This window comes from Symphodus melops, assembly GCF_947650265.1.
Source record: "Symphodus melops genome assembly, chromosome: 14".
NCBI classification, from domain to species: Eukaryota; Metazoa; Chordata; class Actinopteri; order Labriformes; family Labridae; genus Symphodus; species Symphodus melops.
In genome coordinates this window covers 3,772,547-3,797,130 of record NC_136704.1, presented here as the reverse complement: position 1 = coordinate 3,797,130, position 24,584 = coordinate 3,772,547, and the positions used below count along the sequence as shown (strand labels likewise).

The following is a 24,584-nucleotide window of genomic DNA, read 5'->3' as shown; positions in this document are numbered from 1 at the left end:
TTAATCAGGCTCTCCTTTTATCACCAGCTACAGAGGCAGCACATGACAAAACACATAATTATGATGAGACAACCGGCTGGATAATAGGCCTGAGTTTATGCATACCACAGGGAAGAAAGTGACCAAAGGTTAGGAATTTGTGCTGGGAGGGGACGGGAGCTTGGGGATGTAAGGAGTGGGATTGATAGGGTGAGGGAAGGGAGATAAAGTTAGGAGCGCTTCGAGGGGATTTTTCTGAGTTAAAAGAGGGAAAGAGGTTAATCAAAAGCATGTGAGAGAAGGGAGAGGGATAAAGAGAGCTCTGCCCCGTCGCCCTGTCATTGTGTGCGTCCTCCTGACGAGCACTTACAGGTGGCACCACAGCGGTGGAAGTGATTGCTTATTTGGGCCCGGAGGATCCTGGCCGCAATTATGCCAATAATTGCAGATTAGAATGAGCACATCCTTCGGATGATAATGGGCGCTCGGACATGCTGCCAATCAAGCGCCATTAAAAGCACAGTAAATAGGAGCTCATAAAGGATGAGCGGATCTCGGTGCATGCCCCTGAGAAGCACTTGGCGAGACGCGGTCATTGTGTTATTCGTACTGCCTGATCAAAATCAATTGTATTAGTTATACTCCATTTGATCCCTTTGGCTGTATGTGAGTGGGCGAGCAGCAGCGTACATTCTGCGTTTTATGTGGATGTGGGCAATTAAGTGGCTTGTTGGGGTGTGAGTAAGCTTATGCTTTTAGGGTGTGGGCTGATGATGAAGTCATTCTATTACTGTTCATTATAAAATCAATGTTGCTGTTATATTTGCATCATATTGCTGTAATAGCCCATGGGATGTTACAAAATTAAATTACTTAATGGCAGCCTCCTATAAACAACATAATTATGCATACAAATTCATGATGGCACTAAAGAGGCTTAGAGACGCAGGACTCCTCGTCTTCCTGTTTGACCCCTGGTGTTAGGTAGTCAGAAACAACGCCACGCCCAAAATAGGAAGTGTCCTTGGTTACACCGTGTGAACTCTTACACCGCATGAACTCAAAACACGTCTGCGGTGCTGCAACTGTCAACTTTCCTGATTGTTGGAATTAGGAATTAGGAATCATCTTTCCTTAAAAAAAAAAAAAGGTCATGGTGAGGGTTAGCAGAATAGGGACAGATGTAAACAGACCTGACCAACATCTCTGAAGTCTAATGCATGCAGTTGGATTCATCCCTGTACCTGGTCGAAGAGACGACCAAGCTGACTCGAGACAAACAGCATCGTAAATTTTTCCCTTTGACCTTCCAGGCAGGGTCAGTGCTTGCATCAGCATCTCCAACATGCACCACTGAGCGGGCAAGAGGAGCCAGAGGGAGCAGCTGGAGAGACTGAAAAAGGGCCACAACCCAGGCTATAAAGCATGCTGCTTGAGTCCATATACACTTTGTTCACATTAGGACCTATTGCCCTCGTCTCACCCAAAGCATCAATCTAAGAGAGGTGGTCGGCGTGTATATCAGTGCATTTCTTCTCCAGTAGTGGTAGATGAAGTGCTGGCCAATGGAATGGGAGAAGATCAACAAAGACAAGATCTCCAGCAAATTAAAGCACTACCAGCGAGGCACTTCGATATATTTTTCAAAGCGCTACAAATGGAAATTGCAGTGCGTAGAGGCCGGGAGCGGGGGGTGAGATTTAACGAGGGGTGAATTTGTCATGGCAGTTCAAAGGAGGACTGTGCAATATCTAGATTATCTGCAGGGGCTTCTCCGCATGGTCCTTTACTCAGCAGGGGGGGTACAGAGTTGATGGGATTCTTGGAAAGCTCTCCGTGGAATTCTTCTGTGTAAATAAATTCATATGGTAAGAAAAAAAGCAGATTTGAAAACTAAGCAATGAGGAAGAACAGGAATCAAACCCGAGAGGGCCCAGAAGCTGCTCAATAGCAGTGTAGGAGCAGCAGCCGGCCTGTTCCCATACATAAAGAAGATGGATTCAGCCGCGGTGCCTGAGAGCTCCCTAACGTGCGGCAACTTCGATGTGTAATTAGTCAGCTTAAGTGTTACAGATGCATCAGGTGTCCCTGCATATAAATCCCAGTGTGAATACATCGACGTCTATGATGGTCGTGCAGAACAAGAGCTGCGAGGAAGAGATGGGGGAGAAAAAAAAACTGTTGGCAATTTACGTCAGCAGACCATCGCCAATTAGGATAAATGTTTCACCCGAGCCAGCAAAGAACGGGTATGACTGAATATGAATGAGAGTTGCTCATCAGCTCGCTCTGAGCCATGTGTTTGTGCATAAGGGAAAAAGGTCACAGGTTGTGCAAGTGTACTCAGGGGTGCCGGCAGGCTGGCTGTCTGCATCATGATCATTTGAGCTCGCAGGGCTTCGTCCCAGCGCTGCTGTTTCTCCAAAAGCCCACTTTTAAATGTGAGTCAATGGAAAAATTGGATGCCGTCCGTGAGGTAATTAAAAAACATGGGGGGAGATAAAGTATCCATATGCCACTGCATTTTCCCAGCCAGCATCTTTATTCTCTGCTGTATAATGAGATCTGGCTTAAAATTCATCGACGTTCACAGAGTGAAATGTCAGCCTCTCAGGTCAGCCGTGTGGCTCGAACCGACCCACAGCAACATGGACTGCATCACATCGATGTCGACAGAGACACAAAGAGGCCGACACGCACCCTCTCACCTTCCCTGTCTGTCTTCTCCTCACTTTACAGACACTTGTACTGAGGAAAGTCACACCGCTGCTGTATTTATAGCCGGGCTGAAAGCTTATTCTGAAGGCTTACTGGCAAAGGTGTGAATTCATATGCATGCCCAGTCAGGTCAAACAACAAAGTATTCAAATAGTAATACAACTCATCTGAGAACAACCGACCCTCTTCTGATCTCTTTCTCCTCCTGCTGTTTCGACTGCTCCTCATTAAAAAGGATTACAAAAACTAGTTGTAGTAGAAAAAAAAAGCCTTAGCATTTTGAGCTTGTTTTTGAGGATAACTCTGTGATTAAATTGATCTTTTTCAACACAATAGAGCATCAATACATTCAACAAAAACATCTGTGGCTGCTGTTTCTTAGTAGCAGCCAAAATGTCCATGTGCTTGAGTACGCATGTGTGACCCCCATCCCACCTGTGTTTTTTAAGCTAACCTGTTGACAGGGGTCATGAGCCCTCAAAAGCTGCAGTTGGGGGTATGTGGATGCCTGTCTGTGTAATAGTCATCCTTTGATCCAGGAGGATTTGGCAGATGGCTCACACACCACAAGACTTAGGCTGAGGATGCAAACTCTGGCCCAGTCCCTGTTTGCTTCTGTTTGTGGATCAAAGCTGCGCTGAGTTTCCGCTTGCCCTATAAACACCGCCGCCGGCCAATAAAGGAGTAATCCAATCACCGAGAGTGTAGCATGGGTCATATGAGCGTACCTAAGGTCAGGGGCTAGTCCCAGCCAATCAGAATGAGAGCAGGCAAGTGTGGTAATCCCGGGGATAGCGTTTCAGGAGAAGTTTGACGGGAGTTCTGAGAGGTGTCGCAGACTTGCTCTTCTTCCATGTAGGGAGGAAAAAGGCTGAACTGTTGAGGCTTCAGTGTGACTTTAAAATCAGACAGTCTGTTATATCTTATCTGATCACTGTTGATTGAAATTCTATCAGATTATCTGGTTTCTCGCTCCAGCCCCAGTATCTCCACAAAGCAGATGACAGGGCAGCTTCTTAAGTTTGGCCCCGTTGGCAATCTTGCATCAAGTCAAAGGCTCGCCTCATCTTTATTCCATCGCCCTGTGGACTTTCATTTATTTCACAGACAGAAAGATGAGGCATTTTTGAGGAGATGGACAGCCTTTGGGACCCACCGCAATGATAGAAAAAGATTAGATCTGCATTTCCGCTGGTCATTTTTGAAGGGGAGAGGGATGGAGATAAAAAAAATTTTTTGGAGCCTTCAGAGGAAATCAGCATATATCGTCCAGCATACCGTGATTCTTGCAATCAAACCAAAGCATTTGAACCATATCGCCCTTAACCTGCATTCTTTTCCCTCTCCATATTATAGATTCCCATTTTCATTAAAAAGAACAAACAAAAAAACAACACTTTATTTGCCTCCTTTCGTCTTTCTTTTTCTTTTACCCATATGTTTATTCTCTGAATGCCTCAATCCTCCTCTGCGGATACAGGGATAGGTCATGAATTCCCTTCTGTCCCCCTCATCATCTCCCACTAGCCTGGTAAGTGACAGCTGCAGGCTTGACAAAGGCTTGATAATACCCTGGATTTGTCAGGCTCTGACTTCACCCATGTCCTCCTGTGACTGATGCACTGACAGTGGCGCCTTGCCAGCTGAAAACCCCACTTCTTGATGGGGGCTGTTGCCGTGGCTGAGCTCGGTGTGAATTCATTTATATGTGTATCCATGGTTCCTTTCAGACTCCAAAGCAGCCCATATGGGGTCCTTAGGGGTCTTGAGAGGCCATCATCTGGGATCCCTGCCCAGACCACGGTGGTGGCGTGACTGGGGAGTGTGGAGCTCTGATTAGCAAGGGAAAGAAGCATGCAGAGCTGCTCACTTCAACAGACTGTCCGGCATGGCTGGCCCCTCGTGTGCTGTTCATCTCTTGCTTCCCTAGTGTGAGAAATGAAGAATTCACTCTGCCCTGAAGGGACCCACAGAAGGCCCAACTAAGAAAAACACAACACAGAAAATAAAGGAAAGAAGCACTTCTCTTTGTCCCCTCGGAGACCTAAACACTTGAGTTTATCAAAACCCCTGTTTGCCTCAGTACACAGCCTGTGCCCTCGTCTTTACCCCAATTTGCTTTATTGCCCAAAGGACAGATGCTACACCCGCATTTCTGCACAAGTCTTTTCATATCAGACATTTCTTTCCGTCTTTCTTTCCATTTTATTCTTCTCTTTGAGAGATTGTAAAACTAAAAGTGAGGAATCGGCCTTGCAGCTGTCTGTATTTGCGGGAGACATGGTCGATTCCTCCTGCCCTGCCTTTTCACATGAAAGTTTTATGGCTTCTTCTCCAAAGAGGGAGCGCTGGAACGGATCAAAGGCCCCCATTGTTTCTGCATGTTGTCCCCTGTGAATGTATGGCTCGTTATAAGACGGGAACAGGTGTGATTTTTTTCTTTTCTTCTTCTTCTGAAAAGAAGAGCTAAAAAAGCTTTTGGTTGTTTTTCAAACTTTCCGTGTACGGTCAGTGGATCCACAAGTCAGCAAAAAGGCTCAAGGCAATGTTGTGGCAGAGCCAGCTGGATGACTTGAACATTGTAGCACATAAAAGAGGAAAAGAAGAAACTGGTGGTCAGGTGCAGTCAGGATATCTATCAATTATTCAAGCGACGCTGTGAAGTGATGGCAGCTGCTTTTATAAAAGACTGAAGGACAGACAGGAGATTGAGTCCATTTGAACTTGGACTCGTATTTTCTCCTTTATTGTAAAATAGGTAAAAGCCAATATTTCATTGGGTCCAAACTCTAAACTTTATTTTGAATGTACAACCACAGTCCTCCTCATCCACCACATTACAAAACCATCATGCACCAGTTTCTTACTGGTGAGCCTTTTTACAGCAAAGTGATAAAAACCCAGTCAAGACAAAAGGCCAAGGCAGAGTGAGACGGAGACAAGAGGGAAAAATTATTGCCTCGTGTGCAGCGGGCATGACGCAACACCGGGTTCGTAAGCAGGGCTTCAGATTTATTGAAGTTATACGTTTTTCTAGAATGAGGATTTTTATCTTCTTGTCAAAGTAATGTCGTGGAAAGATAGGCTGTCAGTGGTGGTCTTGGCCGGTCTTGATTTTAAATCTGGAGTCAGTCCAGTCCGAGACTGAGACAAGACCCAGTAAAAATGGATTCCAAGACGAGACCTTGAAAAAGTGGTCTCGAGACGGAAATGTTACGTTTGGCACGTCCAAAAGTGAAAATAGATGATAGAAACTTTGAAAACTTTCTCCACCTCAACTTTCTAGAACTTGTTTTCTGGGAAGAAAGGAACTCAGGCAGCTCCTGACTGACAGCTGCATGCTACATGAAGAACGAGATGCACTTTGAAGTTAAGGCCCGTAATCCCAATCCATTGATTCAGAGGCACTTGCACTGTGAAAGAGAGCGAGAGAGAGAGAGAGAGAGAGAGAGAGAGAGAGAGAGAGAGAGAGAGAGAGAGAGAGAGAGAGAGAGAGAGAGAGAGTGTGTGTGGTTGGGACTGCATAATGTATTTACACTGACACAAACATACACACACTCGTACGTCGAAGTCAGCTCAGAGCTGTGCCACTTGGTAATGAGACGAAGCTGCACTGCATGCTAATGATTACAGCTAATCATGGCCCAAAAACTTGCAAGCACACAAAATGTATTTGCTGGATCATCACACAGAACTGTAAATTCATTTTCAAAGCAGTAAATAAACCAAAAGGAAATTATTCCTTTCAAATATGTATTCTTTTTGTCATTTTTCGACCTAATCGCAGCTGTTATTTCCTGTGTTTAAGTCACAGACGCTTGTGATGAGTCAACATTCCCCTTCAGGCTAAGAAGAGTGTCAAGAAAGTCTTAAATAAGGTGTGAAGGCTACAGGCTAAAGTATCCATCCAAACAGGTTAGCTCAGCTTTTATGAGCCCTTCCAGATTTACAGACAGCTTTTATGAGATATCAGCTAGCTTAAAGTCAGACTCCAGGAGAGGAGCGAGTGCAGGGTCTAAATGACTTTGGCTTCCAGTATTATCTTTTATGGACCCTGACACCAAATATTTGGTCTAAGTATAGGTTGGCGCCGTGAAATATGAAATTGGTTGCTGTATTTTGTATTAGGTGACCTCAAATAAATGCCCAGTGAGGGAGGTGCTCTGCAGACATGAGTCACCTTTCCAGGTCTCTCTTTTTAAGTAGCACTCCAAAATCCAGAGAGAAGCCCTGGCTACACGATCATCCGCACTCAGAAGTCGAGAGTGTCTTGAGACAAGTTTATGCAGCCAAGTGTGGATGCCTCAAGTGCTTTGCATAAAAACAGATGCAATGACTGCAAGTGTGAAAACCTGCTCAATGAAAGCTAAAGGAAATTGTGGGGAATTAAGGTGGAGAAAAATTGGAAGGAGAAAAACCTAAACATCTGATTATTTCAATATGAACTACAGAGTGAAATAAGACATTGTGCTGTCCATATTTCTCTGTACTGGTGTTCTGCCATATTCAGAGTCCCAGAGAAACTGTCCTACACACATCTCAGACCTGTCTGTCCAGGTCCAGCTGAGCTCATCACACAGCTGGGTGACCCTGCAACCCTCCTACTTGACTCACTTTTTAACTTTGCATTCTGAAACTGTCTCAGCCTTCAGCTGCTCTCATCTGCATGAATGCCCGCAGGCAGCTTATTAAAGAGGCACACGTTTTTCAAGCACAGTGTCACGCAGCCTCGGCACAGCATAGCCGGAAAACAGATCGACTGCAGGGTGGCAAGTCGCTGCCTAAAGCCAGAGAAAAAAGATGGAAAATACTGAAGCGACAAAGTTGGTGATGTCATCGACCATCAAACTCCATCCAGCATGCCAAACCAAACATCTCAGATTTCCTATGGTGGTAAAATGACTTTGGGTATCTTGCTGGGCGGTCTGGGACAGCGACGAGAATGCATTTTACCACCACTGCCTGAGACCATCACTAAACAGTGTGTCTGCTGTTTTACACATTCATTAATAATTAAAAATGATCAATGATCAATGTATTATTTTAGAGAGAATTGGAGTGTGATAATACAGAAACTTACAGATGCTTCAAACTAAACAGAGTTAAGAGAGTGAGATTAAAGTGCCTTGACCGATTTTTGCTTTTCGTCGTTTTAGCACAATCCCCATCTGCATTACCATGGAATAACAGTGGACTACATTTTGATGCAAATAATAGCAAATATGCTGTTTCAACAAGCTCACCATCTGCTCCCTGCGAGCAGATATCCGTATCATTCTTTTGATAAATGAAACCAATCAGCGATGGGTGCCTGCAGGATGCAAGAAGAAAAAAACACACTGACAAACAATGCTTTTGAAAAACACAGTGTGAGAATGCACTAAATGGATTAAAACACTGGCATGGTGCTTTCATGCAAATATATGCAAAGAATGAGAACGTGTGAATGAGCAGATGAATCCACTTCAGATGCAGAGATTCACATGCAGCTGACCCTCTCTAACTCGTTTGCTATTCCAGCGTGTTTCCAGAGTGACACGTTCTCACTGGCTACCTCTAATGAAAGACTAATATTAGACTTCAGATGGGTGCCTGGGCAACATATTCAATATGCATTGAGAAAGCATCATTTGACATCTGGTGAGTTGTTTTAGTCTCATTGGCTGACTTAATAGGTTTACTCCAGCACTTCAGCTTTTTTTGCGGTCACATGTTCACATTTTTTAAACAATCGTATTTTCTTTTAATGGGGGGCCGACGGTCCAACAGGTTCATTGTACAGAGCTTAAACCTGTGAAGTATCTCATTTACTCCAGCACAACATCACACTGTGTTGAATGCAGACAATCGCTCCCTTTCCAAATGTCAGTGCCTGATGCTCAGTGGGCGAGCCACGAGCCAACAGTAAATAATTCAGCTCAGCCCTCCTCGCTGTCCTACACACAAGGAGCCCCCAAGTCTTCTCTTCCAGGACCCCCCGGTGCTGCTGCTACTTCCTCTATGCATAATTAACACGAGCGGCGCAGTAGGATGCCCGTCAGTCAGCGCCCAGCTGGAGCCAGGGCCACTTTAAACAATAACAATGTTGATGGTGGCGTAATAAAGCAGAATTAAAAAGAAGGATTCCTCCGATTCTTTTTTGGCCCTGCAGCAGCTGATCCTCACTTTTAGTGGTGAGAAAAAGGAAAAGGGGAGGAAGGCGGGGGGGGGGGGGGGGGGGGGGGGGGGGGGGGGGGTTAGGGTTAGGGTTAGGGTTTACTGCTTGGTGGCACTATAAGGAAGAGATGGAGGTATAGAGGAAAAATAGAGAGGAGGGGATGGAAGAGGGGAGGGAAGCTGCTGCTTCTTTCCCCTCCCCAGAGTCCCCTGTCGTCCTGTACTGACTGCTCTCCTGTCTCTCCATTACTGGATTAAGTCTCGGAGCCATGTTCTGAGAGCCAGAGAGAGGGAAGAGGAAGGGAGGTCAGGGGTCATGACCTTTAGTAATGGCCCTGCCGACAGACGAGCTAAAAAAAAAAAGTAAGAAAGATGAGTTCGACTGCATCATTTCAATTTGGGCCATCAATGATGTGTAATAATCAATGAGGGGGTCAGGAGGTCAGCAGATACTGACAGATGGAGGGACAAAAAGGAAGAATAAAAGGCAGTAAATGAGAAAATAGAGGCTAAAAAGTCCAATCAGTGTTCACATAATGATGTTTGATCATCGATAAATTAGAAGATCAAAAACATCAACAAGTGATTTACATCACAAATGATAAAACTGCTGAGAGAGGAAACGTCACACTACAACATAAAACAGCCTCACAGCAGTTCTCCGAATATTCAACGATTCAACTTTCCTGATATCCGAAGTCCCGCCCCTTTTTGATTGTGATTGGTTGTTGAGGGAGAAGTGACATTATTGGCTCGGCTTTCAAAAAGTTGAACCTTTTCTATATTGAGAGCGCTGTGAGCTGAATAAATCCACCTGACGCTGAGGATGTTCTCCAGCACACACAAATAACACTAAACATCGCTGTTAGTGGACACAGGACAAAACGTTGGACTTAGAGGAGTGAGCGGATTTTCTCTCCTGGTTTGAAATGTTACAGCTTACTGCTTTACAGTTTCACAAATACAACGAAGCACAATATTCCCTTGGTCACACCAACGAAGAAATAAAACATGTTGCCCTCTTTTCCTTTCACACAGGGCTCATACTCCAAGTCCTGTGTTTGTTGTTCCTCTACAATAAAACTTTCTGGCTCTGTGAACTACATCATTACTGAAAGGCTTTTCCTGTTTGGTGCACCAAGTGTAAACACTAATTGTAATGTATATGCTGATTAACGTGAAAAAAAAAAGGAGAATTTGTGTCCAGATACACAAATGTCACAAGATTAGAAAATCATTTCACGTCAGATATTCTCACCTCTTCTTACTTAGTTCTCTAATTATTGAACCTCAAAGGAAATCAAACATAAACTCCAGCTGGTCCGTTTGTTTGAATGTGCAGGTCGGTCTGTGGGTTAGAGAAGTCCTGCTATCTTCCATCAACTTGTGGGAGCCTTACATATGTTAATGCCCCTTCAACCTGTGACCCTCACATTCATGACATCATTATCAGCCCGGGCAGACATAATGTTGGCCTGTCACCGCCATGATCTATGGCCACGGTGGCTCTCTGCCTTAATGAAGCCGTAACGCTGCCTTAAACGGGTAAAACCGCAACCAACCTCGGCGTGGCCGTCATCGGCTTAATGTGAGTGTGCATCAATCATCTTGCATCAAGCATCAATCAATCAAAGAAGCTTGTGACAGCTGGGATGCCCCCTCCCCCTCAGCCCCACCGCTATGACCACCAAACACCCACACACACACACACACACACACACACATAAACACACACACACATAAACATGCACATAAAGTTGATGGCAGTGATTATGAGCTCAGTTAGCATCTCGGCCGAGGGCCACCACTCCCCCTGTGACGGACATGCTAATCAGGAGCGCTGGCAGTCCATAATCAAGGCATTAAAAAGGCCATCAGGTGCAGCATCGGTCAAGTATAATTATATATCTAACTGTCACTTTACATAAATATGCTTTGACCTCATGAGAAAATTCAACTTGCAACTCCAGAACTGCTTTGAATTCTTTCAGAGGAAAAAACTGAGCTTGTGACTTTGCAGCAATGCCAAATATGATCTTAGAGGGTCTTTGTCCTCCTGAGAGATTCAGAGCGCCATAACTGTCTGTGTTCAGCGCAATGGAAAGCTATGAGGTCAGTGGTGACAAGCTTTTAGCCTACAAGATAGCAGTGGTGGCAGCGTTCCCAGTGCACACACATTCACAAACTCCCCCCGACTTCACCCTCGGAATAAGAGAGAGAGAGCAGCTATAGTTAGCTGCAGCGGTCGTTTCTTTAGCTGAAGTCCTGCGTGTTGTTTCTTCTCAGCAACAGAGATTTAAACTTGTGTAACTTAAGATTCACAGCAGAGACCTACTATTGTGTTTCAACAGCTTTCAGCAGGCAGACTGCGTGAAGACAAAATGTGAGACAAGTTTGATGTTTTGTCTTCTTCCCTTTCTCCCTCTGCAGGTGACTATAGGAGCCCCCCCTCCCCCCCCTCCCCAATATGAGCTGTTATCTCCAACCAGATCACAGTGTAATCCCCTCTAAGCCTCTCACTCAACTGCCTCTGAGTCTGGAAAGAAAACAGAGCTGCAAAGAGAAGCAGGCGATGTGAGAAAGCAGCAGCAGAAAAAGACAGAAAATTAGAAGAGAAGCAGAGTGATGTCAGTTACCCAAATCCTTCTCGTCAACTTCCTCGATAAGAAGAACGTCTGAAACCGCTGCTTCACCAGACAAGACAAAAATCACAACAATGAGAAAAAAAACGTCTTTCTATAAAAGTCCTCTTTGTCTCTTTACTCCATCTCCTAACATATTTCTTCACTTTAGTAAGGCTATGAGTTTTTAGGCACACACAGAAACTCTGTAAGGAGCCACATTTTAAATGTGACACAGCAAAGCACTCAGCCCGGCTGCTAATGAGAGAATTATTCAGGCCTGCTGAGGTGGCTCTCACTTTAAGTGAAGAGGAGCTCAAAGGGAAAACACTGTCACCTTCAGGTAGCTTAAGGAATGGGTGGTGGGCAAGAGTAATGGACCCCCCCCCCCCCCCCCCCCCGCTGCCGCCCAGAGCCCCAGGCCAGCCACAGAGGATTAGCCCGCGGTGCTAATAAAAGAGACCAAGCGGTCATGGGTTCGCCCACAGATGGCTGACTGTGGAAGCTGATGTGTGAATGAATGCACCAGTGATCCTAAACTAAATTAAGATGCTGTCACTGCATCTGCCTGCATAAACACACACAAGCCCATGCACATATGTGCACACACACAAACACACACACACACAAAATGCTCATTAGCCTTAACCCCCAGCTTGAGGTGGGGGCATGGGAACAAAAGCATTAAGTAGGAGTGAGACCTTTAATTATGACCCAGTGTTTGGAGAGCTCTCAATAGAGGGAAGAACAATGGAGGTCTTTGGTAATACAATAGTCAAACCTGCTGAGTTAACTCATATCCTCCAGGTATGACCAAACACACAGGCGTATACAAAGCCAATGGTTGCACCCTGAAAAACAAAACAATTATTCCACAGTTTGTAACTGAGAAGTGAGCTTTATCAAAGCCGAGAAAGAAATCTCTTTGTTTTTTTTCTCTGTGTCACTCAGAGTTAATTCACAGTTTACTGAAACCTGACAAAGTTTTATCTCCCCACCCACTCCCATGCTCGCCCCTCTTTTCACTCGCCTCTCTCCCTCCTCTTCAATATTTACTAAGTCTCAAAAAGTTACATTTTTTAAGCTTCCTAAACAGCGACAGGAGAAGATCTACAGTATATAAAACTAGAGATATCAGACAGCAATAGCTGTATTTAAAGTTTGACACATCTGTGTGTGTGTGTGTGTGTGTGTTTCACTGTGATAGTGTTGATGTCTCAGATTGATTAAATAATATAATCAGAAGTATATGAAGTGTTTTCCCTGCATGTGTCGTCATCATGCTAACAGCGCTGCTATGGACTGCTGTATGATCCGTGATGCATGACAGCAGAGTGGGAGTAGTTCGCCTTCATTTTTTTTTTTGACACGTTTCTGTAATTAATCTTAATGAAGGAGTTCAACATCTTTATGATATTTGATTGTTTTTTTGCCACTTGGTGAGTTTTTTTAGGCTCCCCTCACAGTCGGCGGTTCATTATGTTGAAACACTTACTTTAAGTTAGCCACTGAAACGACAGAGTCACGGGTCAAAGTACATGTACTCTAATTCCACCCTGGGATCCAGTGAGGCGTCTCGTTATGTGGGGCCTTGTTGTGTTCAATGTGTGAAGGATGAGACCTATAAATAACTGCAGTGCTGATTGTGACCATATGACCATATGAGAAGTGACAGCTTCCGCTGTCAGTGGGTTTGACAGGCTTAAGGATAACTCCACATGCTGGGCAAATTGGATTGGAGCTCTGGTGGCTTTGCAATGAAAAAAAAAATTCCCCTCCCCCTCCCCCATATCTATTTGGCTCCCTCTCACTTTTACAGAACGTCAAAAACTGTAAGAAGTGAGTGATGAGCCGGTGATATGTAATAGTTTCTATTTCATGTGCAGGAGGCTCAGGAGCTGATAAATCATCACGGATGCAGATAAAAGACGATTATCACCTTTAAACAGTCACACACTTCGTCTCTGTCTGTGTGTGCGAGGTGTTTCTCTGTAGACGGCGAAGGAAAAGGGAGCAGGCTTCAGACTTCTGAAGGACTCCGCTGGGTCAAATGGGAAAGACAACATGAAAGACACTTGAAAAGAAACTCATCAACATGTCTGAAGATGGAAACCTTCACCAGCCTCCGAGGGACCGTCAGCTGTCTACACCAACACGTCACCATCAGGAGACGTTCAAAGATGTCAAAGAAAGAAGCTCAACAAGTGGCATCTGGTTCCTTTTGTCAAAGTCTAATCCAAACCAAGCTGTTATCAGAAATAGCTTCAAGACGCCTCTGAGGCTGGTTAATATGGCAAAGCTCAACTTGTGCAATACGCCGAGTCCTTGTAAAGATTAATGAGAGGGGAGAAAACAGAGAGAGAAAGTGGATTGATGTGTAAAAGAAAGGCAAAAAAAACTTCAATAAGCAAAAGCATCTGGTAGCAGTAAACAGTGGTTGCCAATTGGCTGCCGTTCACAGAATGCCAATCTCCAAAGCAGGGTGTGTCGGCCATGCCAAAAATGGAAGCAAAAGAAAAAAATCTATTTAGCTTTAAAAAAACGCCTTAACTTCGCTAACAGGAGAGTTCAAACTTCATATTTGTGCTTTCAGATCGGAGATTAGAACATTTAACAGTGACTGGAAGAACGCGGTATCTGCACCTTACCAGGAATTCATTGGCTTAACGATAAAAACTCAGCTCAGTGACACTTCGCCGTTGGAAGATTTGTGTTGATGAATAGCCCGATGTCAGCGTTTACTCCGGAGTCAATCGGAAAATCCTTAAAATTCAATCACATCCAATAAAGATGAGCCATAAAACTGTAACATGGATTTATTTCATTCCTCTCCTGCAGCTTTAATATGTGCATGTTTATGTGCTCGTGTGTGTGTGTGTGTGTGTGTGTGTGGTCCACCCTGAATTCACCTTATGAGAGACAGATGACGGTTTTCTGCTCTTATTTGGTTCCTATGCTCAAACTAATATTTCTTGAGGCTGTTTGAAACCTGGTCATTCAATTTATTCTGGCAGCTTTGGATAGTTTTCCTTAGCTTACGTCCATATTTGCACAAAGCTATTAAAATATTCCCCATGTGGGTGATTCCCCAAACTTATGTAGCATGAACTGGCTATTGCTCCAGTAAGTCCATACACTCCCTCACTCGAGTTATTTCAGTAATGGTGGCAGTGCACGACAAGTGCTAATGGTCTGAAATGTCGATTTCTCCGAAGGCATTTTCAGATTAATTTCCTGTGTTGAATGGAAAAAGGTACACGAGGCATGCAAGGTCCACTCCAGACAAGTCGGGTCCCTGTGTCTCGGTTGTAAGTGGGCAAGATTATGTGACAGCACTGGGAGTTATATGAGCTGGGTACATGCTCGATCGCCGTGGCTCTTCAAGAGGAAAATCTCTGATAATGAACGCGACCTTTAGTCTGCTCCTCAGCCGCCCAGACGGACAGAAAGAGAGAGAGAGAGAGAGGGGGGGGGGGGGGGGTGTAGAGAGAGAACAAAAGAGAAAGGTGCACAAGAACAGTGCAGGACTGTCACACCTTGACGTGCAGTATGTGGAAAACTCACCAATGACATTCAGTATCGGTACATTGTAATGTGTTCACACAGACAGAGAACATGATATCATTCTTGTCGCCTCGAGCAGTTTGTTGACATTAAATGATTCAAGTAGAAAATAAAACAGACGTCAAACTAAAAAAGCCTCCTGTGAGGAGTTTTTTAGCCAGTCACGAAACAGAAAATAATATTGATGTCTCAAAATGACCTAAAAAAAACACAAAAAAGACCACTACAAGCAGGTTAATGATGTCACTGTAGTTATTTTACATGCCTGTCAGCCATGCTGCGGGGAAAGTGTCAGACGGAGCAACTAACTCTGACTTTATTTTAACTTGAGAGAAAGCATTACTTCTACTTGCAGGATACGATCACTGAGCATGTCTGATCTAAACAGCAGCGGCTGTGTCGTCAAAAATGCGTTCAGGTCTATATCGCTATCGTCTGCCTGAATCCAGGTGAGAGCAGAAACCTTTAGTGTCAGTTCCACTGGTGTGCTGGCTCACAGCTCTGTGTGAACTCATGAAGAGATGAGAAGAATCTGATTGTGCGACTTCAGGCTGTGACGGCACCAAACAGGATCCATTTGTACAAACTGAACAGCTTTTATCTCTTTCATGCCAAAACAAGCATGCGAGGAAGCCTGCCTGAGCATTTGATTACACACGGCCATCTCATTGATCTCAGCTCACACAGTCTGAGGTTCGTAGCATGGTCAGCTGCTGTTGAGAGACATGGGTCCCTGATTTTACAAAGCCATCTCATCCATTTGCCGGCAGATCAATGCGACAGTTTCTAAAATGGCCATTGAACCGGCAGGAAATCCAACCCAGACGCTTTAAGCAGCTCGTCTCCCGCTCACCTGAGTCTGACTTATCAGAGGGCTCCTTTCTCAACCCAGTGGTTTGTTTGGGAGATGAACTCTGAGACAACACAGTGACCTGAAGTATTAAAGTTTGATGCTTCAGCTGTGAGGAGGGTGTGTTCGCTCATGTTTTATTCCTGTGTTAACTCAGATTAGGCTGCGCAGAAACAAAAGTCCCTTTGTGAATAAGTTATGGATCTGCTGGACGCTGCCAAGCTGCTTTTTCATTTTAATTAGGGCAGATTCAAGAAGAAAAAGCACGAGTAAAGGGAAGAAAAAACATGTTCTCCCCTCCTCGTTTGGACATGAAAGTGAGGTATGATAGCAGCACGGTAGGGGATTAACAACCCGCTATTAAAAATGATGAGTCTCACTGCGGCTCTATCTCAAAGTCAGTGCACGGGGAAAGGAAATACTTGGGAACGGAAAGTGAAAGAAAATTCATGCTGGGGGTTCAAAGGAGTCTTGGACAACATTGTTTTTCTATAGACCTTTTCTCACGCCTGTGCACATGCATACACACACACACACACACACACACACAAGCATTCTTTTCACGATGCACTGACCACTGAAAGCCCTCCAAAGAGAAGGAATCAAATAAAGCCGTCAGAGGACAGAGATTAAAAGGAGCGCTACACAGTAAAAAATCTGATTTATGAAGCTCTGGCTGAGTTGCTACGGGGTTTCGGTGCCATGGTAACCCAGTGAACGGTCAGGTCAAAAGGGCCGTTTGAATAAGGAGCCAAAGAAAGGGTAGAAAAGAAAGGAGGCTATTTAACCTCACACTGTTCACATCTTTTCATCAAGCCTTAAGCCTTTATCCGGCGAACACATAAAGGTAGAGTTTCAATAGATGGGTCAAAGTCCTCTTCATAAATTACGAAAGCCTTTCCCATTGTTTCCATTCAGGACCGAACAGAGCTATTTGTGCCCGAATGAGACAAGGATTTAAAGCAACAAGTTCATGATTTTCACTTTCAGTGGAAACAGCTCTGTGTTGCTCTGATTTCATTCCCTCTACCTCTGCCTCTTTCCCATCCCTCCACCACTGTCCTTTATTGTCAGTCCACCGCTGTGCAGCCAGTCACTCAGCCGGCCAGCCTGTGTGGCGGTTCTGAGACCCACTGTGGTCTGTGCTGCCTCAGTGTGTTGTTGTGTTTTGTCTGTGGGAGCTGTCCTGTGCCATGCTGCTGTGTCCGGGGCCAAAGCCCTTTCCTATTGTCTGCTGCCATATGGAAGCCAGCACCAACATGGAGATAAGCCTGTCCTCATGCTGTTCCCTGACCTTCTCAGGCACCCAGCTGGCACTAAATGCAGAAATAATTATTATCCCACTTACCCAGGCCAACTCGGCCTCTTCTTTGTACGCTGAGGGTTAAGAGAGAGAGAGAGAGAGAGAGAGAGAGAGGGGGGTCTTAAAGGCTGGGGGAGATATTGTCGAGGGAGGTCCAACACAAAAGGAGACCACTGAGAGGTTGGTCTCCTACCGCTTCATACACTTTCTATTAGCTTGTCTATTTCTGATGAACAGGTGGAGAGTCCGTGCATCTAGCTGATGATTCAACATGGTGTCAGTCACAAGTTTGAGTGGTGGCCTTTGATTGAACCTTGAAGTTTGACAACTTTGATTCAAACAGTTCCTGTCGCTCAAACACGAGCGAGAGTCGTCAGGTCAGAGTGAAAGTAAAACAGTTATGAAGGTCAGAATTGTTCCCCACTTTTTCAGAACAATCAAACACCACCAAGTGGATATGTTAAATAATAATGACAAACTGTATTTGTTAAAAGTATTATCTGTATCAGGTTAAGATACTTATTCAGCCTTAAGGCAACCACAATGAAAGATTTTTTTTTATTTATTTATTTTTTGCCAGAGGGCAGCAGCATATCAAGCTCATAGAACATAAGTGAATACATTTACCTTGAATCAATCATGGTTGCACTCATAGACTGTAAATACTAATGAAAGATAACTGAATGACGTCAGCCTTTGGTTACTGAAGGGGTTCATCATGTGTTTAACATAAAGTCCACCCCATGATGTGTTTGCAGACAATAAGACAAAGACAATAACTAATCAGACCACAAATCTTTTTCATACCAGGCTGTAAACACGTGTATCTCGTCATTTTCATTTGAGTTGTGACTTCCTGTTTTGTTGTTTGCAAACATAAAGCCACGTTTGTTTCTGTTTTTTTGTTGAAACAGCAAACTTTGGGTTTTCACATCCAAGCTGTCACGCTGAATCTCTACCTCAGAAATGTATGCACAACATTCCTCATATAACCCATGTAACTGAACCCTATGATGGCTGATAGAGTCTGCTTTGTGGGGCTTCAGGGACAATGGACTGCTCAGCACACATATGATAAACTGAGAAAGAGAACACATTTAACACTTAGTGCATAACAAATGGAAAAGCATGTATCACTACGTTTAGGTAATTGTATGACGAGACATACTGCTGTTCACAAAGTTTGCTCCTTAAAAAAAAACAAAAAAAGGGAATGCCAAGGCTAAAGTCCATCTGAAGGCAGCCTTCAGTGGCATGTTTTGGTTGTTGTTGCCTTTGAGTTCAATATATTTTCTTTTCATTTTATTACCGTGTTTGTCTCTTACTTGCGCACCATCTGTCGGAAGCAGCTGTAGAAGGGCAAGTTTGTCAATGGGCATGTTTTTTTCCCCCGATGTGGCACTGTGGCTGCCCATTGAGTTCCATAAATAAACATTTTTCAAAGGAAAGTCTTTAAGGAGTGGAACTGAGGCAAGTTTAATAAAGTTGGCACTCGCTTTAGGAACCTGCTACTTTCACCTCCTCACCTTCTTCTAATCAGTTCCTGATGCACGCTGAGCTGAGGGCACGCCGGTCTGAACAGGAATGCTCTGCAGATGTTCCGGCCGTCCAGCGGCTGGAGCATCTGTGTCATTAACCCTGTCGCGTACACTGAAAGATGGATGGACGTGAACATGGCCAGCGCAGAGCTTCAAAGGCTGGAGAGCAAGAGGAGTAAAATTGGTGGATTTAGCCCTCTAACAATGGACACGTTCACTGGATGTGGAAAAAGCCCTGTGAGAAAGATGTCTTTGCTCTGAAGTCGCCCCCATCAAAATCCTGTTGAATCTGCTCCAAGAGTCCAAAGTAGAAGTGGGAGGGGGAGGCATGAGATCTGAGAGAAAGTTGGAAAGATGACGAGCCCTCAGTGGCAATGTAAAGCATGCAGTGTCTGAGGAGGCTCAGGGCCTGAGTCATAATAGATGCTGATTACTTTGACAATAAAATAAAAATCTGTGTTCAGACTCTGCAAGATTACAATAGAAGAAATAAGATTAGACACTGCCATATAAACCTCCAGACACACAGACTGATAGGCTTTCTTGCACATGTGCAATCATAAATATACAAAGCAGCAACATTAAGTCCACAAAGCGCTCTCCCAAAAAAGAGCTATAAAAGATGGTATGCAATATAAAAAACAAAAACACATCATTGATGTCAAACCCGTATGCTCCATCAGCACATCTTATCTCTGCACCACTTTTATTGCTTTTTCCCCCCGTGGTGAAACACTAAGGCTGCTAGGTATGCAGCTGATTCCTCCCCAAAGATGTTTATCCTTGGTGAATGCTGCTGAAGCTTTGGGCGCTCAAATCAAGTTAAAAAGCTGTATTTTCTTGTGTCGTTCCGCTTCAGGGCTCAAGCTCCAAAGAATGAGGGGTGGGGAGAATCATATCATATCCTTGCCAGAAGAAATGATCTCACTTATCTCCTTGGGATCTCTGTAACATTTCCAATAAATGGATAAATAATGAGGTAAATGCCTCGATTGGGGGAAAAGTGAGGAGAGACTATCGCATAGCTCTGTAGCCCAATGAACATTTCATGTCTTTATCGACTTGGCCTGTCAGAGCTTGTCCTTACTTTGATATATAATAAAGTAAGATCCTGTCCTATACCTTCCAGCCTGTGGGGGTTTCATAGCCAATAAAGACATTTTGGGGCTCAGACTGAAGCAAATTCAGGTCTTTTTGCACACTGTGAGAAATCACAGTTTGACTTGTAGTATCGAAACGGAGTGACCTGAAAGAAAAGAAAACAATGCACACCTCAGCGGAGTAATGAAAGCCACAGAGGGTGGATTTGCAGAGATTAGCCTGCCAGCACTTGCATTTAAATGCCTCTATCTGGCCTTGCTTGAATCCATCACAAGCGAAATGTTAGGAAGCGAAGAAGGGAACAACGGGGTTGATTAGAGTCGGGTTGGGGATTAGGTCTGAGTGAAGGCGCTTTGAGTTATTTAAATCTGCCCCCCTTCGTCAAGGTACAAAGCCACAGCCCGGAAGGTGCATCAAGACTGATTCAAATAAAGTGAATTAAAAAGCTGAAATAATGTGGAGCAGATAAGTGAACTCCCCCCCCCATTCTACTCTGCAGAGTTCATTAGGTGAACAGCGTTCAGGTGACAGAAGCCGTGGACTGGATTCTCATGTGTTGCCAGGTGTGGAGTGGAAGCCGAGGTGCCATCCAACCAGGAAAAGATGACGGAGTCCACTTTTAATTAGGGCCATCTCTGTGAGAGGTCACTCAGTAATGACGAGGTGGCGTGGTGATAACTGTGATTTAAGGTCACCTTGAGAGAAAAGAAGGGGAAACCTGAGCAATGTCCTCAAACAGGTTGTTCTGATTTACTATTCATAGTTACGTCGTGACACTGCACACTCTGCACTGAGCTCCCATCGAACTACACCGCTCTGTGAGCTGCCAATGGCGACTGTTATGGCCGTCACCTTTATGGTAAGCCGGGTAATTTAGTGTAAAGATGCTTGGGTTCAACCAATGCAGGACTTTCACCCAGTTTTTTAATCCAAAAATAACAATCCTGGTATTCTTATTTCAATCCACTCTCGTGCCAATACTGGAAAGTCAGAGCTAATGGTTTGACCATCCAACATGTGGTAAGGTAGATAACTTTTTCTGAAGGCAGACGAACATTCACCAAACAATCTTATGAAAGGTACAAACATTTTTAAAAACATGCTTACGGTTTGTTCTGTGAGGATCCATTGACGACAAACTTAAAACACAAAATGTAATTTATGTACTTCCACCATGACTGTCTCTTTTGCCTTGCCAAGACTGTGATCTTTTCGCTCTGTGAGTGTAACTGTATCTGCTTGTGCCAATGAAAGACAGACTAGCACTGCCCCGGGTGAAAACGGAAACGCTGACCTTCTCTTTGCCATTGCACTCCCCGAAAAGGGGAAAAATGGCTTCTGTGTTTCTTATAGCCAAAATGTCTCATCACTGTACCAAGAATGGAAGCAGAGATTATTTCTGAAAGGAGAAATATATGATAGTGAGGATGGATGGATCCACAAAATGACTTCCTAGAGTCTGTGACCTCCATCTGTTGGATGCTGCTGGAGCAGCACATTTGTTTCTTTGTCATCTGCTAAGAATCAAAGCCCATCGTCGCGGCAGATATCCTTACAAGAGGAAGTGTGTAAGGATGCTTTTATTGTCTCTGTGTGAAAGGGTTTGTAGGTGTGCGTCTGGCACAGGATGCACGTCCAGGACCTGACGTGATCCCTGCCAGCTGGTTGTCCCACTTTCTGCTAAAACCCACACACACACACACACACACACACAGTCACATTCACACATTGTTTGTATCTTTGACAGGGGTCCCAGAATCCCCTCAGTCACCGCAGCAGAGAGTGCCCGCTCTGTCTGCAACACATGACGTCTTCGCTCTGAGTGTGTGTGTCCACTGTGTGTATGTCATTGTGTGGCTCTGCCCTTAGGGGATGTTTATAGTTGAGATTGAGTTCATGTAGTTGTTCTGTTGTCTGCACCTCTGGCTGAGTGTGTCGGCTGGATTGTACCCGAGACAGTCTGCAGTCACTCGACGGTCAAAACATCAACACTAGCCAACCGCTCTTTTTGGTCTTACCATTAAAGCCATCAACGCCAACAGAGTGCTGCAAGAATGAGGCCCACGAGCTGGAAATGAGTTAGCATTTTTGCACTGCTGGTTCCCTTGTCTCAAAGACAATGGGTGTCTGAATGGGTGTTTGGTAACATGACTGACATTAGGTCGGGGGTTTACGTAAGCTTAACATTAAGACCTCTTTATATCACAGAATCCCTGACGTCTGTTCAAAGGATGACGGAGTTAACAGACTTTTAAGGTTATGCAAATATTGTCACACAGGAAACTTTCTGCTGCAAACTTGTGTTGATAATTAAAAATCAGCAATGCCTTTTTTATTGCGGTGATTCACATGTATTTTGGAGAGTCATAAACGTGGTGATCATTTGGGTGTATAAGAGAAAACCTTGTATCAGACTTTTTTGATTGAGCACAGATCGACTCTGCAGAGGGAACTCTTGTTTCTGTGGCACTTTGCTGTTGAAATAAAAAAGTAGGGCCTGAGAGTTTTATGTGATTCAATGATTTTTAAGATTGCATACAAAAACATCAAAAGTCATTCATGTGAGAAACACTGCATCAGTCCCGACAGGTCAAGAGAGTCCAGAGATGAATGTGCTAGCTCCTGCAGACGGATCAGTTTGACATGAACACGCCTCCAAGTCATGATCAGAATCTACAGTTGAACAACAACGTTACACTTTGAAAGCTCTTCACAAGGTTTGCTGAATCTTTGACAGATTTGTTTAGCGCTTGGCAAAGTTTGGAGTCTTTGCTATCATCATATATTGCACTTTGTTGATCAATAATAATTCACCATGGCCACATGGAGCTGTAAAGACCTGTCATGCCTCTACAGTTGAACCTAAATGGGTCTAATGTTAGCTGTCAGCGATGGTAACCATGGTGTAAAGAAACCCATATATAGAAGGGGCTATTGAAGCTTCACAAAGACTGTACTTACTTTCATTTAGCAGCTACAATTGAGAGTCTACAGCTGATTGTAGCGATTGATCGCATAGGGCGGTAAAGGAGCCGGTCCCAGAACGGCCTATCATTGACTCGTGCACTTGGGAGGGACTGCAAAGCATTGGTGGAAATAAATCATGTGTTAAAATGATATTCTGATGTGGGGCCTTGAGTACATATTGATTCGTAATTATTTGTACTAACAGTGGCGAGGGAGGGACAATGCCATCCATTACTGTGTGAAAATAGACAGCGAGATCAATGGGAGGGGAATAAGGGTTGTGGCAAAAAGCACGGCGGCCATTCCTCTGTCAAAGACAATCATTAGCCCAAGAAGAAGAGAGAGAGCGCCGGCCGCCTTGACCATGGCTCGCCTTTACAAAGCTGAGGGTAAATTACATTCCACTCACAGAGGAAAAATTGACCTCAATGCTCTTGTGGTGGCAGCAGCAGCCATGTAATAACAGTGACTGAGGCTGAGGGTAATCATCCACTGCTTTCTGCCCGTTTCGCTTTTGTCCGTCTTTTTTCTGCTCTGCTGATATCTTGTCACTTGTCGTGTGATTTCGACTCATCAAAGAAAAAATGACTTAACAAAGGGAAACCATAATAACAGCAGGGGGTTGACGTACGAGCACACACTAAGAATGAGGTGACGTCAAGCGAGTTCCAATGTCAGAGCTGAACTGAGACAAAGACATTGGACACGTAGCCAGACACAAGCGGTCATGGTTTGCACAGTGTGATGTCATAGGAAATGTATTTGGTGTTTGAACGTGCAGGATTATATGATTCAGGAGGTCATATTTGCTTGACTGTCGGTCTTTTCTGATAACAATGAATCTCATGTCACGCACAGGAAACAAAGCTAACGGGCAGCACATCAGTAAACTTTTTTGGCAGTATTCAAAATGAGATTTTTCAACTCATGCCGACCTCGCAAATGTCAAATCAGAAATAATTGCAGAGAAAAGCTTTAACTGTGGTGGAATCAAAATAAATTTGTGAATGCAGACGTATAAAACAATACTTTTCAAAATGTACACTATCACAGGGTGAACCAAAAAAATGTTCAAGCTCGGTTAATAAAGGTTACATTTAATTCATGTCATTTGTTTTAATATGTAACCTTTCAATAGAACTGTACAATTAATTCTGCAATAACCGTCTGTGAGGACTCTCTGAGTTCGATAATCCCAACGAGAGCCAAAACCAAGGAAAATGTCACTGGTTCCAAAACCAATAACAGCAGTAATCTCTGCTTTCATTACCAAGTTCATACTCGTGATACTACAGTATCTCGATGTGTCGTGCATGGCTAGAGATCATTAGATTTGTCCACGGCTTCCAGTGCATTATTAAACTGTCATTTTATCCGCTGTATTGACAGGAATATTCACAGCACTTCATTTATCATTGAAGCCTCAATCAGCCGTACCAGTGTTGAGTCAATACTTCACATTTAAAATGAAACAACTGGAGAGATCTGCGAGGGTCTCCACAAGTCAGGAGAGTTATTAACAAGACAGGAAACAACTCGTTACCGGGGAGACCAGACGTTCCTCACAGGTTCCTGCAGACTAAACAATGAAGTCTAAACTTAAAGACATGAAACGGGTTACACCGTAGACTGTAAATATTAACGGATAAAGCCTGAGTGACGTCAGCCGTCTGTTCCTGCAGGGGGCGCTGGAGTCCCGTCGATGGCGGTTTCCATGCTGGAAATGCTGCCTCCTGACAAACCGTGACACCACGCCCACCTGTTAGTGATGTCAGAGCTGTTTTTTT

At 44.2% G+C, this 24,584-nt stretch overlaps 1 protein-coding gene across 4 annotated transcripts in view; it reads right to left on the bottom strand.

Moving 5' to 3' along the window:
• pard3aa (par-3 family cell polarity regulator alpha, a) overlaps positions 1-24,584 on the bottom strand; it is a 354,935-nt gene that overhangs the window by 14,857 nt on the left and 315,494 nt on the right. The window lies entirely within an intron of this gene.